Source organism: Serinus canaria, chromosome 1 (genome assembly GCF_022539315.1).
Source record: "Serinus canaria isolate serCan28SL12 chromosome 1, serCan2020, whole genome shotgun sequence".
NCBI classification, from domain to species: domain Eukaryota; kingdom Metazoa; phylum Chordata; class Aves; order Passeriformes; family Fringillidae; genus Serinus; species Serinus canaria.
This window is the reverse complement of record NC_066313.1, coordinates 2349902-2361569: the sequence shown is the minus strand read 5'-3', so window position 1 is coordinate 2361569 and position 11668 is coordinate 2349902. Positions and strand designations below refer to the sequence as shown.

Below are 11668 nucleotides of genomic sequence, written 5' to 3'. Positions count from 1 at the left end.
GTCCAGATGAGCTCTCTGGCTTGCTCAGATCCTGCTGCTGAGGAGCCAACTCCTCAGGAAGAAGATATGGATGGAGGGACCAGAAAGGGAGGGAAGCTGTGGGAGAACCTGCCTGGCACCCCTGCCCCTGCCAGCCTGGATCTGGGACCTGGTTCTGGTTCTGGTACCTGGGCTGCTGCAGGCTGCTCCTCCCTGGGAACTGAGGGTGCAGAGCCCTAGGGGCTGCTTGAGGTCACAGGGGTTTCTTGAGGCCATTTAGGGTTTCTTGAGGCCATTTGGGGTTTCTTGAGGTCACTTCAGTCCCTGGGAGGCTGTCTGCTGTTAATGGGCCATCAAGTGTCACTGCATGTCTCTTAAATGACATCATCCCATTGTGGGATGCTCCGCCCAGGGGGAGGAGCCATGCACCTACCTGGATATAACTGGGGGTTTTGTTACACCAGAGCAGCCTTTTCTACAGGATTCCCAGGGGACAAGAGCTACATCAGAAGAAGACCAGAACCCTTCTACAGGACCACTGCTTCAACAGAAGCACATCTGTCACTCCAGGAGGACTGCAGACACCATTTCATAGGACTGCTGCCACCACCCTGACCAACAGGGTGCCAGGTTGTATCCTGACTCTGTCAGTGTTTCTGTATTATTGCATTTATTTTAATTTCCCTATTAAATTGTAGTTCTGACTTGGAATCTCCCACTGGTTTATTTTCAGACTAGTACATATTTTAGCACCCTGTGTGGGGCCAGTCCTGAGAGAAGTCAGAATTACAGTTTTCTATTAGAAAAGAGCACCTATTCACCATGATGCTCAACATGCTTACTTGGGTCTCATACCTTGCTCTCTATATTTTTCTGCACAGGGGGAACTACCTGTCTGCTGCAATGCTCCTGTTGAGATCAGGGAATGGCAGGAAAATTGCTTTATTGGTTTCTTATGTCTATTGCATGCTAACCTCTGAGGCAGTGAACATCATTCATAATATACATTCAGTTTTGTTTGTTTGCCCTAGTCTGGGCTGCTACATCTGGGTCCTCCTCAACAATCACACCCAGACCTTGGGGGTAAGAGTAGAGAATGGTTTCTTCCAGCCTTTCAGACCTGACACAGCAGTTTTGGAAAATATTGAGTTCTTTCTGGATGTCAAAGATGGCATAATCTTGTTAGTTCTGCTCTGTTTTCTCTGTACAGCCTGCACCATGTACAAAATGCTTGGTGTGGCACAACATCTTCTCAAGGAGGAGAGAAGGAGAAAGTCAGCAGGCACCAGTCTGCACAGCCTGCCACAGGCAGAAGAGGAGCCCAAAGGGCAGTCAGTGCTTCCACACAGACTGTCACCAAGCCAGGGCAGCCCAAGCCAGCAGCAGCTGCCCCCGTTCAGAAGAAGAAATCCAAGAGCAAATCCATGCAAGCAGTGACTGATGAGGAGGTGTCTGGACCCTCACACCCAGCAGAAGAGCCAGAGCCAGAGGTCATCACTCTCGCTGTGTCCCTGGGTGAGCTGCCACACCTGTGGAGAGAGCTCAACCCCCAGACCAATGAGTCCATCCTGGCCTGGCTGCTCAACATCTGGGACAGCACAGCCAGTAACAGCACTCTGGGCAGGCAGCTGGAATCCCTGTCCTGGGATGTGCTCAATGCCCAGGGGATCAGGAGAGCCCAGGGAGCTCTCAGCCTCTGGCAGTGACTCTGGTGAGTGTAAGGGATGGGTCCTTTGTAAAGAAAACCTGCAGGTGCACCAGGGGAGATGGAGCCCAGTGGAACAAGGAGATCATTCTTCCCTAAGAGCCCCAAGGGTGAGCAGTGCACCTTGCAGATGGGGGTGAGATTGGTACAGCTTGGACCAGAGAGATCCTCCTGTTAGCTGGAGGTGCTGCAGTGCAGGGGAGGAGAGGAGAGGACAAGGCGGGAGCACTGGTCAGCAAATTAATAATTTACAAGGACCCTGTTATGCACCCATGTCTCCTCCATGGAAACAAAGCTGGCTGAGCATGTCTGGAACTTGATTGAAGAAGGCCACCAGAAACTGAGAAAGGAGCTTGAGGAAGGAATTTACATCCCAGAAGAACCACCAAGTCTCTGCCTTTAGGAGCAGATGTCCCCCAGCCAGGAAGAGAGGATAGACTCCACAAGGTAACCTCTGTTTTTTCTTTCAGGAACCTGGGATGGAAAATCCCCCTCCTCCTTAGCAGCCTGGGTATGTGAACTGAAAGGAGGAGCATCTGCCAGAAGCAGCTCATCTAGAATCAATGCTGCTCTGGTCTCTCATGGACAGAACTCCTGCTGCAATAGGAATGATACTATTTTTCTGATTCTCTTGAAGGTACCTCAGGAAGACATTTACAGGAGGACACCAACCTTGACCAGGATTAGAGGGGCTGTGCTGCTAGCCAGATGGAGGGAAAGGAGAATTGGATCTGCTGGGCTGTGTGGATGCCATGGCCTGGCACGTCTGACCCACAAAGGGGCAGCTTTGGTGCACTGGCACTCCGTGTACCCTGATGCCACCAAGGTGTGCGGGAGTGGAACCCATTTCCATTTCTGGGCTCTCAGGAGGATCCCGGCAGCTGAAGTGAATTTATCTGGGAACAAGTGGCACAAACATCCCGTGGTGGCTGGCCCAGAGGCCCTGCATCCTCAGCACAGAGCAGCTCAGAAATGGGAGTTTCAAAGACCCAAAGGACATCATTGGCTTTTGGGATTGCTGCTGCAGAGACAGAAAACTGAATTCCATGCCTGGGCTCTCAGATCAGCCTTTTGCTGTGGGACTGCTGAGAGCTGAAGAACAACAGGTACCAATCATCACAGCAGCAGTGCACCAGCAGCAATTCTTCACCAGAACATAAATTTGCTGTACAACAGCTCAACAAGTTAAGTGCATTTTTTTTCCCTCTTTAATTAAAACAAAATAAAAACCTAAATAAGACTTGTCTCAAGTTGTCTTTGTGCTTCCCCTTCCCATGAGATGATTTGGGAACTGAGGAGCCAGTGCCTAAGTCCAGTGCCTAAGTCCAGTGGGGAGTGGGGACTGCCCATGGAGTGCCATGGCATGGATGAAGTCACACCACCACTGAGGGCTGCTGTGCCAGACATTCTGTATTATTTTCAAACTGGTACAAGTTACTTGAGATCAGTTGAGGCCCTGATCTGGGTTAATTGGGGTCTCAGGGGTCATTTGAGGTCATGATCGGGGTTACTCTAGGTCATAGGGGTCATTTGAGGTCACAGTCAGGGTTACTCTAGGTCATAGGGGTCATTTGAGGTCACAGTCAGGGTTACTCTAGGTCATAGGGGTCATTTGAGGTCATGATTGGGTTACTCTGGGTCATAGGGGTCGTTTGAGGTCACAGGGGTTACTTTAGGTCATTTCAGAATTTTTTGGTTTTCCAGAGGTTACTTTAGGTCATTTGAGACCCTACTTGGGGGTCATTGGAGGTCATGATCGAGGTTACTCTAGGTCATAGGGGTCGTTTGAGGTCACAGTCAGGGTTACTCTGGGTCATAGGGGTCGTTTGAGGTCACAGGGGTTACTTTAGGTCATTTCAGAATTTTTGGGTTTCTTCCGGGGTTACTTTAGGTCATTTGAGACCCTACTTGGGGTCATTGGAGGTCATGATCGGGGTTACTCTAGGTCATAGGGGTCGTTTGAGGTCATGATTGGGTTACTCTGGGTCATAGGGGTCGTTTGAGGTCATGATTGAGGTTACTTTAGGTTACAGGGGTTACTTTAGGTCATTTGAGTATTTTAAATTTTATTATTTGATTTAATTATTTTTAAATCTTGAGTTAGTTTGGGATTAGTTGAAATGGAAGCCCGGTCACAAAGATGCTGCCTCTGGCCTTTGCTGTCCATGACATCCAGCCAGGAGAGCTGGACATGAGTGGACAGATCACACTTGGGACCAAGTCTCTAAAACCCTGGAGATTTGGACTTCTCAGCAGGAGGAAGAAGATGGGAAACAGCTCTCAGCAGCCATGAGCAAGGATCTCTAGTGATCAATGGGCTAGTAGAAGTGACAGTGTCTGCTTTATTCTCTGGATTTACTTGGCATACCTCTTGCAGGACCAGAGGTGGAAAAGTCAGGAAGGGATGTTTCAAATAGTCCAAGTTGTTAAAAAGGGTTCAGTTCGTAACTAGAGTTTGTAAAGACAAAGTGAGAAATAATAAGAGGAGGATTGAGAGGAAAGTTCATGTGTTTACAAACAATTTGAGGGATGAAGGTATGGGTGTTAACATCCTTGAAATGGGTCTTGGTGTTTCTGCTAGCTTCAAGCAGCAGGTTGGTGGCAGAGCCCAGACAGGCTTGTGCCCTGGTTGACTCTCTCCTTTTATTCCAGTAAAGTTGCAGGACTCTTCTGTCTCCTTTCTGGACATAAACCTCTGGCATTTGTGGATTTTCCTGACACAGGAAATTGCTATACCTCCGATTCTCAAGTATTTGTGGAGGCAGTGGAAATACTATACCTCTTTAGAACTGCTCCTTTTGTTGGTTTCTCTTGAAAAACTGCACCTGCTAAAATTGTAGCAGAGCCCCAAACATTTTTTTTTTTTATCTATGAAAAACATCTCTCAAGAGATGGAACCTATTGGAGTTCAGGAAGCTGCAGGCATTCCTCTCATTCACCCCCTCTCTGCTGGCACAGGAAGGAACCTGGATCCATCTCAGCAGCCTTACCTTGACATCCCTGCAGAGCCCACAAGCATCCTGAATCCCTCTGCTCCTCTGCTCTGCCACAACCACTTAATCACACCTGTTACAGCTATGGTTACCACAGGAACAGTAATTACAGCTGTACCATTCCCCTCCCAGGCAGAAGGATATTTGTCCTCTCCCTTCATCACACCTTTCACAGAAATTTCTTATGTTTTGAGACATGGCAGTAACGTGGGGCTTGCTGCTGAAAGTCTCAAACTTTTGTTTTGTTCTTTTGTTTTGTTCTTGCCCACTTGCAATACCTGAGGTGCTGGTGCCAGGCAAAGCTGTGCCTTTGCACCACCAAGCATTCTGCAAGTTGTGACAAGATAATCAAGAAACACCCTGGAGAGAGAAAAAAACTATCCAAATTCCCACTTTTCTCAGGATTTTAAACTTCCATGTGACTCCTTTTCAATGAGATCATTAGATCCTGAGAAACAAACCCTGCATTAATCCTGCATCTTATAATTCTGGCAATGAAAGCTTTTGCTACCACTCTGATTTGGACACACAGCCTGGGATTTATTTCCTTCTTTTGGCTTCACAATTCTTTCTCACTTATCTCTTTTTAAAGGTACATTTAGATCTATGTGGATTTGCACTGTGAGTTTGGCAGCACTTTTCTGAGGCAATGTGCTCCATCCATATATTACAGGTCTCAGAATCACAATCAAGGGGAGGCACTGAACTAAAAATTTATCCCAAAGGCAAGATGCAGGATTTCTTGAGGTTGAGAATTGATGAGGAATGGCCCTACATCCCTGATTCTTACTTGTGGTTTGGGGCAAAAATACCATTTATGATAGATTAGAAACATTCAAGGGTTAATTTGATTTCATTCAGAACTTGACTGTAATTTTCACTTACAAATCCAGGAGGAATATTTATCTATATTGAAGGATATGTAAAACTTATCATAACTTACCAGAGATAAAGAGGTTTGAGGAGCCCCTCCATGGTTAAATCTTGAATCATAGCTGGAAAGCATGGACAGGAAACTTCCCTGCAAAGACAGGCTGAGAAAGTTGGGAATTTTTATTAAGCAGTACTCACCATGCTTGGTTAGGGGAGCCACTACACAGAGGAAACTATTCACTGGTGTTTTATTCATTTCAAATTTTTACAGAACTAAAATGAGGCCTTTTCCCTTCTATCTGGCACTTATGTGATGGATAATCTATCTTCAGACAGCTAAATTTCAGGTCCATATCTTATTGATAGAGATAGACCTTAAATTCAATATTCTAAACTGCTCTAAGCAGCATTTCTGTCTCTGTGTTGATTACCTGAGAGTCTGATTTTTAGTCATAGACCACTAAAAGTGCTTTTCAGTGCACAGTGTTAGAAATTGGGTCAAATAAATAAAATGTATGACATGACTTTTCAGGATGGTTTACATGCACCATAAGAAATATAAACCTGCCTGTGATTTATGCCATAAATGCTCTTACAGTTAACTATCAGCAATGCAGCTAAAGCAAATGCAAAAACTTGGGATTTGAGTCCTAAAGAGTTAGAAATTATTGACTTAAATTTTTCTGTACAAGTCTCCCAAACAATTATTGTAGGTCATTTTGATGTTGGCCACATAAAAGAATGCTGGAAATCCTTAATTCTTACACAAATTATACTGATTGCATCTACCCTGACATAATCCACAATTCCTTTATATCTTTCTTTACTGAGCTTCCTTCTCCAGTTTCTTACATTTTTTACCATGATTTCACAATCTTGGCTTTGGGTGTTTGGATGTTTTGTTGGTTTGGGGTGGTTTTTTTTGTTGTTGTTTTGGGGGTTTTGGTGGGTTTTTTTTTTTTGGGGGGGGGGTTTGCATGGGGCAGGGGAGCTGCTGAGCATTCTCTTCAAAGAGGTTTTGCCTACAGTAAAGGCAGTTATTAAGTTATTGTCCATTTTAGATGTGGGAAGGGCTCATAAAACACAAATACACCCATCAAATATTTCCCTGAGCAAGATTTGACAGAGGGGAGGATGGGGACAGGATGCAATTTAACTTAAGCTTTAATAATGTCCCCAGCTGAGGCCACATGAAGCAGAGAGATCCAGTGTTTGTCTCCACAGACAATGACACTGACAGTGTTTATCAGTCAGAGATAAAGCAAGAAGTGCCAACAAGCCCTGTCCCCACCTTGCCTGAGACAGTCCCCTGACACTGCCCCATTGCTGTGCTCCCCCTATTAAATTATCCTTGTCTAGGCTGCTTCTGTCACAGATCTCTGGAGCAGCTCCCATCTCTCAGAGCAGGATTACTTATCCTGTGGCCCTTCTCTCTCTCACAGATGTCTAAACCCAGATTCACCTGTCGGATTTCTATCAGCTCCTTCCTGGGGAGACCTAATCTATCTGTCTCTGGCAATCTGCACAAGAGCCATGAGAGACAGGAGCCATCCTGCTAAGGGTAGCCTGTCCTGCCTGCCTGGAGCCAGGACAACATTGAATTCCTGGCTGAACCAACAGGCCAGTGACTATTTTTGCACACATGAAGATGCAGAATGTGTAGATATTTTATGTTAATGGCAGCACACATCTGTTCCAGCATGGGGTGGCACACAGACAGCAGAAAAGCAGTGGGTGTCACACATGGCACTGATGTGTGCCCTGTGCCTTTAAAAACTGACCACGCATCCCGTTGAAAGAATCCCGTAAATGTCACTCAAGGCATAATTAGTGTCTGCAAAGGCACTTCCTGGCAATAATTGATTTCTTAATCCAGATCCCAATCTGCTCCACTGATATTCTTTAATGACTTTCTGAAGTCAGTGATAACAAATTGGATAAGAAAAGATGTTTTTGTCAATCTGGAGGACTCACAGGAGACACAAAGGCGGAGTTACCGTGGTGCTGTTGCCAAGAGTGACTGAGCAAACAGTGTTTGCAATTACAATTCACCTCCCTAACTTCGTTTCCAGCAAAGCAGCAGCACTTTAAGTTTAATTATGGCAGCCCCAGAGTAAAGCAGAGGGGGTGGGAAAATTGCTTTCCATCACTTATTTGTTCTATTGTCTTTCACACTTCTCAGCAAACTCCATCATATAATTAAACTCTAAAGGCTATTTGCTGACAACCTGTGGTCATAACGTAAGGCAAGATGATAATCATGCTCAAGTCAGGTCCCCTCTTCCTACAGTGCCAGGTTCTGCCAAAGTGCTTCCTCTGCACATCAAAATCAGGTCATTGGGAAGTGGGGTGTGATGTGAGTGGAGCTGGCAAGTTTTAAAAGCTCACCTTTACAATTGCTTAACAAGGAACTGCATTAATAACCTGTTTCTCCCACACCTCCCATTCAGGGGAAAGGGTAAATTCAGCCATTTGAGTGGCTGGAAAACACTGGTGTCTCATTTCAAAATTCCACTCAAATTCACCCCTAAGAGTAACAAGCTGCTGTGGCCTCTAATTTCAATAAAAGCAGTATATAGCTTGGGGAGGGAGGGCTGGACTCCCCAAGGAAAGGGAAACACCAGAACATTTTCAGACATCACGGGGAAAAAATTGAATTACAAAGATTTGGGAATCTTAATGTCATAAAAAGCAATCCCAAGATTGTTTTATATTGCTTTCCAGCCTATATCTGCACACTGCAATATACCAACATATAAACTGATTTTTCTTCTACTATTGAAAAATCGAATAAATGAAGCAGAGACTCTTGAAGGACATTCTACAGTGAGAAAAGCTTGCTAAATTTCAATTCTGTGAGTAAATTGAGACAAGGGACACAGTCCCATCCTTTTAACAGTCTTCTGGCTCTACCAGGCTGCCTCTCTGTGTCTTATCAATCTAGAAAATGAGAACATTCTGGGTCTCAAATGATAGGAGAAACAAATAAACACAGAATAGGACCCAGGATGATTGAGAGGAAACTTGGTCAGTTTTGGATACAGACAAAACCATGGTCAGCAACTCCCCCTGCCCACTGAGCACTTACCAGTGTATGAAGAAATAAGTAGGAGAAACAAAGGCTCCAAGCTGGAAAAGGTCTGGCTGCTGCTTGTTAGTTGCAACCTGTGGAGGGAAAAAGGCTTTTTCCCCTCATCTCCCTTTAAATGTAACACCTGCTGAAGTTTCTGGCAGGTGTAGGGTACTGAGGCCAGGTGCAACAAAATTGGGAGAGCTTGATGAGGACTGGTCTGTGGCAGGGAGCAGGCAGAGAGCTCAAAGTCAGAGGTGACAAAACAAGGTGGCTTTTGCAGAGACCCACAGGATCAATGCAAGTGTTTGTGCAGCTCAGAAAGATGCTGAAAGCTGCTGAGGTAAAAAGTGAGCCTGGAGGGAAGAAATGCCCCAGGATTTTGGGAATATTTGCTCTCCAGCTGGCTCTGCCTCACCCCCACATCTCTGAGCTCCTGCCTTTTGAACAAGGTTTCCTTGTTCCAGTTCCATGCTTTTGTGTGCTCTAAACATGACTTTACAGCTAGAAAGTCACTGATCATTCTTGATGAGCTCACTTGAAGAAAAGACTCCCAGCAGGACTTCAGGGAATCATAAACACTTCTCAAAATTCACTGGGTGTTTGCATCAGCAGTCCCAGCTGCTCCCTGTGAGCAGTGGCAGCCTGGGGATGCCATCCCTGCAGCCCATCCCTCCCTTCTCTCAGTCTGGAAGGGGCTGAGCCATGGGGATGATGCATGATGGTGATGACTGATGGATGTAACTCTTCTGTCCCTCCCAGTCCTGCATTTGACACTTTTCTCCACTCAGGCAGGGATAAGTGGAGGATTAAGGTGTGGCCCTGTATCCTACAGGCTGAGGTAGAGATTCCAGCACCAGTGCAAGTGCTGCAAACACCATCACTCTGGTCCTGGGGGCGGCCAAACTTTACTCCTCTAGCTGCTTAAAATCCCTCTCCACCTGATTTTTCCACCATTTATGATCCCTCCCTTCTGTTCCCAACATCTGGGCTTCAAATTCATACATCATTGTGTTGCCTGTAGTTTTCTTTAGGCTTTGACATGTTAGTTATCTAATGTCAATTCAACTGCTGGGAATGTCAGCATTTTAATTTTCTGGGAAGCTGCTTGCTTCTCAACACATTCTAATCTTGAATTTCAGCTTTTTTTTTTCCAGGCCTAGACCTTTCCTAAGTACACAGGGACAAAAGCTCCAAATTATCCTGTGGTTTGGTGATTCTGAGCAAAATGTGCCCTGGGGCTTAGCCTGAGAACATCAACTCATTTTCTTTAGTGACCCGAGACAGATAACCAGAGGCTGGGTTTCCAGAGGTGAAAGGCTGCTGTCACTAAGCCACTGCAGCAACTTAATTGAATGTTTTCTCCCAGCACCAGCAGCAAAGGCTGCTTTTACTATTTGCTCAGTGTTGGGATTAGGATGGAGCATTTGCCCGACTTGTCTCAGAACAAAAACTGTAAAAGGAAAAAAAAAATGTTTGCAATTACTTTTTGAGTGCCATCCTGACGTATCCAAGGGTCATTTGCACACTCCTCCAGTCACTCTGGGTCAAAACTCATTTCTGCTTTGGTATATCACACCCAGGATGTCTTTGTTGCATGCTATGACCTGACCCACATCCACAGATCATCAAATATTTGAATTAAACAGCACAAACTCCATAGTAGCCTTTTATATTTTTTCTTTTTTCCCTCCACAACACTCTTGCATATTTTGGGGGTTGTTTCCTATTTTTTTCCCCAAATATAAAGGTTTAATTCATAACATTTAGTTTCCATTAGGTTTGGAATGGAATTCTGCATTGATCTGGGGTGGGGGAAGCCTGGAGAAGGGGTCACCAGGACTTTCATTAATTCCCAGTGGGGATATGCAGATCAGTTCACAGGCTGAACCTGAGAATATTTGCTTTTCTTCCCCACCCCTGTGCATGCACACCCTCCTAATGGAGATGGAGGAGAGATAATCAGAGAGGGAACAGGCAGCTCTTCACCATTTGTGAGACTAATGAGCCCCTTCATTTAGTCTCATTATAAATATGCCACCTCTGGCACCAGGCTTTGGTTCTGTTCCTAGCTACATCAACATCAATTTCGAGGCACACTGATGCATCACTAACACACAGGAGAGCCAAACCTCTCCTTTTCAGCACTTTTTTGTCTGAGACCTTCCCTTCCTCACTGCTCCCCCTCCAAGAGGCAGAGAAGCCCAGACTGAAAAGTAATGAGACTATTAATTAGAGCTTCTCTAAAGGAGACCTACCCTGCCTGGGTGTTGTCTCTGGCTCAGTCTTTGTTCCAGCCATGTTCTGTGACATTAATACTTGTTTACAATACAATAAATTAATATCTCCAGCTAGGGGGGGAAAAAAGTCAGCCTGAGTAAAAAGCCTGATTATTCCTGAGGTGGACAGCTGGGGTTCATTTTGTGGAGACACAACCATTTTGTCTTCTTTGCACCTCTTTTCTTCTCTAAAAACCATGTTTTAGGGCAGTTGCTGAGAGCAGCAAGGGAGAGACACAGAAATGTTTCGTAGGCTGCTCATCAATTTTGGCTGTTCACACGCTATCCAGGCCATGGGGGTGGGAATCTCTTTCCTCAGCAATTTAGAGCTCTGGCTGAAACGAGTTTGTGGTCTCCTGTCCAAGAAAATGCAGCCCTCTGTGGAGATTTTATAGTTGAGCCACAGGCATTGAGGGCTGAACAGATAATGGCTGATTTTAACTCAAATTATTCCTTTATTGAGAAATGGAAATGTGACCACAGTACAGATGAGCAATGCAACACCAGGTTATGTTCTTCTGTCATGGATCAGCCAATGTACAAGTTGTCCAGGACATCCAGTTGTTGATTTGATCATTACTCTTTATAGTGTGCCTTTTTAATCTAAAAAAACCTTAAATCAAAGCTGATTTTACTCTTACTGTCTGCCAAATATCTTAAGGAGACGCCTTTCTGTGATATTAATGACACAATGCTTTTAACAAGCTGATCTTTTAAGAAATAAGATTCTTAACCTCTGAAGTAACATTATATTATTTTATTTTCCCTG

General features: G+C 45.0%; 1 long non-coding RNA gene across 1 annotated transcript; it reads left to right on the top strand.

Moving 5' to 3' along the window:
* The first annotated feature begins 1667 nt into the window (after positions 1–1667).
* LOC108962413 (uncharacterized) lies at positions 1668–2924 on the top strand. Its single transcript, XR_001991032.3, has 2 exons — positions 1668–2131; positions 2322–2924. It is a non-coding gene; the product is annotated as an uncharacterized LOC108962413 (long non-coding RNA).
* Positions 2925–11668: the final 8744 nt, after the last annotated feature.